General features: G+C 40.1%; 1 pseudogene across 1 annotated transcript; it reads right to left on the bottom strand.

Moving 5' to 3' along the window:
* Positions 1-1,609: 1,609 nt before the first annotated feature.
* On the bottom strand, positions 1,610-4,076 carry LOC307061548 (matrin-3-like; annotated as a pseudogene). The gene is made up of 2 exons: positions 3,481-4,076; positions 1,610-3,267 (listed from the first exon to the last, which is right to left on the bottom strand). The product of its transcript is annotated as a matrin-3-like (transcript).
* Positions 4,077-4,625: the final 549 nt, after the last annotated feature.

Below are 4,625 nucleotides of genomic sequence, written 5' to 3'. Positions count from 1 at the left end.
AAAATGGAAGTTTTGTTCACAGTGCTCCTTCTTTTTAAAAATAATCCTTTGCCATTTGGCCAGAAACTAGACAAGGCATAATGCACTGTAAGAGTAGTGCTATTGGGGCTTCCCTGGTGGCGCAGTGGTTGAGAGTCCGCCTACCGATGCAGGGGACACGGGTTCGTGCCCTAGTATGGGAGGATCCCACATGCCGCGGAGCGGCTGGGCCCGTGAGCCATGGCCGCTGAGCCTGCGCGTCCGGAGCCTGTGCTCCGCAGCGGGGGAGGCCACAGCAGTGAGAGGCCCGCGTAGCGCAAAAAAAAAAAAAAAAAGAGTAGTGCTATTATAAAGAAGAAGCACCATGATGGAAATCAGATACAGGCAACGTATTCAATACCAAATGGTAAAAGAGATAATTTTTTTTTAACTCAGATCTTTAGTAGCAGTCTTTGGAACACTCTAGATTAAAAATATAATAATTTGTTAAAGCATGCAAAAAAGTGTAACAGTGAATAAAAACCACAACTGACAAATATATTGGTTAACATTTCAAACATGTATAACCAATGAACATGGCCTAGGTTTTTTTTTTTTTCTTATTGGTACTCACTTCAGAAACTTGAATCCACAGATATAAGCAGTATATAACCAGAAAGTTACAAGTGGACACAGATTATACATGCAAATTCCTGTTCTCGAATGTCACATATGCAAGTGTATGAATTAGAAGCATGCGTCTAAGATTATGGCCAAACTTTTTTTAAATGCAGAAATGTAAAATTACATCTTGAAAATATGAAGAGATGGTCTATACACTTCAAAAATCAAATGTTGCTTATACCAGATATATGACAGCTACAGGATTCAAGCGACAAGCAATAAGATCTCAAGAAATTGATACTGGTCAAAGAGAATGGGAATATTTTTACATTTCACTGAAAAATACATTGACTACTAGAATATGAAATCTAGCAGGAACTTAGGGGAAAAATTACAAAATCTAAAGCCAATTACTTAATACTTAATTACTTAATTACCTAAACTACAGCATGACATTAAAAGAAAACTGCACCTTCATTTTAATTACCAGTCTCACATTAATGAAGTTCTCAAAAAATGAAACAAAACCAAAAATGCTTCAGACTCCAAATGAAAAGTCTGCAAGGTTCAGATTAAAATGTGGAACGTTTTAAATGAAAGTAATAAAAATACAATTGGTTTTGTTCTTTATTGAATGGAATCAAAAGTTTTGACATTTCTTTGAAGCTTGGAACCACTAAATTTCATTTCTCTGAATGTTTCTATGTATCTTTCTTAGTGGTGTAAGTGTCTTAAATAGCATATGAAGTCAGTCTCTACAAAGTATTTCTGTCTGTTACCATTTTGATAAAACAAAAACAATTCTTCGTTAACTTAACCATATATGTATTTTTGCTATAACACTTAACACTTGAACAGACGTCTATTATTTTTCCACTGTAACAAAAGAGTACAATAGTTTTCTTCTATCTGTATTGTATATTAAAAAGGTTAACATTTAAAAACAAAGAACCATTATTTTCTTTGAAATCATTAAGCTTCTTGCACATCTTAAGCTTCCTTCTTCTGCCTGTGTTCTTCTGCCAATTTACTCAGAAATTTCAACAGGAACACTGGGCTGATATGGTCCAATTCTGTACTCATCTGTGATTGTATAGTCCTTCTTGTTTTCATCACTGTGGCCATCTGCATTTTCACTTGTATCTTTGTTGGGATCATCAGCATTCTCAGCAGATTCAGCACCTGATTCTGTATTTTCCTAATTTTTAATTCCATTTTCCAGTGCTGCTTCATTTTCTTGGTGAAGTTCCTCAATCTTGTCCACATTTTTAAGCTTTTTCTTCGCAGTTGCTGAAGCACTTGCATTTGCATCTTTTTTCACACAGCTTTGTCTGAAGTTTCCTTTTTCCCATCAGATGCCACATCCCCTAAATTAGCAAGATCTGTCTCATCTCCCACTGAACTGCCACTTTCTAGCAGTGCTGCTGCTGCTTCTTCATCTACAAGTAGCTCATCTTCAGATTCAAGAAGTATGTTAGGTTCTTGTTCTGACTGGTCATCCTTTGTATCTTTTTCACCACCTTCACCTGACTTCTCCTCTTGTTCGTTACCTTCAGTTGTACTTTCAGTCTTCGGGGAACCATCAGTTTTGGATTTCTTATCACTTGGAGATTCTTTGCCATCTGGAGAGTAAGATCTCCAGGATTTATCTTTTTTCAGTAAGTCAATGCCTCTGTTGGGAGTCCTAAGTACCAATGTTTTGTATTTTTCAGACAGGTCAACTTTTACACATCTCCCTTGAAACCAAAGGGCCTTTTTCAAACAGTGGTCAACCATTGCCATTGCATCTTCTCTGGTCTCCATCTCAATAAAGGCCTTTATTCTTTTATACTTCTAGGATAAATGAACTCTCACTGGCTTGCCAAATACTAATGCTGGTATAGCCGTATAATAATCCACTGCAGCCTGAGCATCTTCTGTGGTCGCCATTTCAATAAATGCCTCATTAATTTTATTTAGAATCGGATGATTTGAATAACTCCAAATGGTTCCACCAGCTCTAATAGTTGATATCTCAAATTTTTTCCTTGCCAGAAATCCATGATGTGAGCAACCCGGCTAGTTCCCACCCTGCCCTTTTGCATGTGTCTTGGTCCTTGCAGGTTTCCATTTCCAGCACCCAGATTTCCTCTTGGTCCAACTGCTGGTCCCCCAAGATGAAATGAGGGAGGTGGAGGTCCCAGAATTCCTGGTGCTGGGTTTGTACATTGCTGCAACATGAATGGATCACCCATTGTGTGTCCTATATCATTGTTAGGGTTCCATTCTGGGTAGATTTCAAGAAGAAGCTGGCATCAACAACTGTGACTTGCTCCATTGATATGTTGACTCCACTCCTTACTAGAATGAACTGGCAAATCACATATAGAGCACAGATGGGGATAACCCTTTGGTAAGAGTCCATGGAAGTCTTCTATATTGCTACTTGGAGGAGCACCCCTCTTTTTCTCAAAGAGAGATCTCTCTTGTAAGGGGCCAGGACCATGTCCCATTCTCTCATACTCACTGTCAAATTTATGATAGTTACGTGAGGTCTCACTAAAAAAAGAATCATCCCTACACCTTTCTCCATCTCTTAATCTGTCATCTTCATAATCCATTCTGTCATAATGACCAGATTCTTGCGAACGACTTCCATGGTCATAATCAAGCCCTGGGTTGAAACTAGGACCATGATCATCAAAACTATCTCTTCTTGGGCTTCCCTGGTGGCACAGTGGTTAAGAATCTGCCTGCCAATGCAGGGGACATGGGTTCGATCCCTGGTCTGGGAAGATCCCACATGCTGCGGAGCAACTAAGCCTGTGCACCACAACTACTGAAGCTCACGCGCCATGCTCTGCAATAAGAGAAGCCACTGCAGTGAGAAGCCTGCACACCGCAACGAGGACCCAACACAGCCAAAAACAAAACAAAAAAAAAAAACTATCTCTTCTAAAGTGCTTCTTTTCTTTCCAATCGTCCCTAGGTACTCTGTATGGTGGCTCCCATGTAGCACATCTGCCATCTCTACCATAACTCAATGTAGGGCCTTCTTCAGTTCTCCTCCTTTCAAGTTGTAGAAGGATTGGGGGCAAGTTCTCAGGAGTAATCTTGTCCTCTGGATAACGATTCAGTTCATCTAAGTCTCTAGCAGACAGACCAAAGCTGGCCAAAATGTTACTGGTCTGGTATGCATCTCCACGGTGCTGAGAAGACAAAGGGAGGGGACCTCTACTTCCAATGTTAAATACAGAAATCAAATTATGGGAAGAAGTACTAGCACTGTGTACTCACAGTGCACTATGAGCTCCTTGTTGATTCAATGAAGAACTCATTCCAAGATTTGTCAAAGTAGCAAGGTGTGCAGTACCCTGGTTCATTCTTCCAAGAGATGCTGGCATACTTAAAGCCTGGGTAGCAGCAGCAAGAAGGCCTATTCCTGCTGCAGACAGGTCACACCCACGACCCTGCGAGTCGCTACCAAGAGATGACTGCTGGAATGACTTGGACATTGTAGAACTATCTCTTGTCTAGTTTACAGATTTAAAAAAAATTTTTTTAAAGATGGCTAAAAAGAAAGCTCAAACTAGAAAACTAGGTTAACTTTGCTTCAAAAAATGGTAACGCCAAGAAACAGGATCAATAAGGACTGTAGAATCTTCTTCGAGCTGAGAACCAGCAGACAACTCTCAGTCCCATTTCAGAACGCTCCAGGCCCCTCCCCCTACTCAGCACACGCACATCGCTCTCACTCTCAGCAGCGGTCATTGTCTTCTCGAGATAATTTTTAAACAGTGTTTGAAAAAGTGGGTTGAGAGTAGGAAAATAACTTACTGAATAACAACTTTGTGCCAGGAACTATGCTAGTTGCTTATGTGTCATCTCATTTAATCCCCACAATTCACGGCCCTGTGAATTAGGCATTATTCCCTTCCTTACAGATTAGGAAACTGATGTTCACTTGTTAGTGCCAGGAAGTTAATGACTAATGTTGCTGAAATATGAGCCCAGATTTGTCGAACCCCAGAGCCTGTCTTCTTTCTCTGTCATTTTCTTCCTGG

Source organism: Hyperoodon ampullatus, assembly GCF_949752795.1.
Source record: "Hyperoodon ampullatus genome assembly, chromosome: 12".
Lineage (NCBI taxonomy): Eukaryota > Metazoa > Chordata > Mammalia > Artiodactyla > Ziphiidae > Hyperoodon > Hyperoodon ampullatus.
This window is presented reverse-complemented; position numbering and strand designations above follow the sequence as displayed.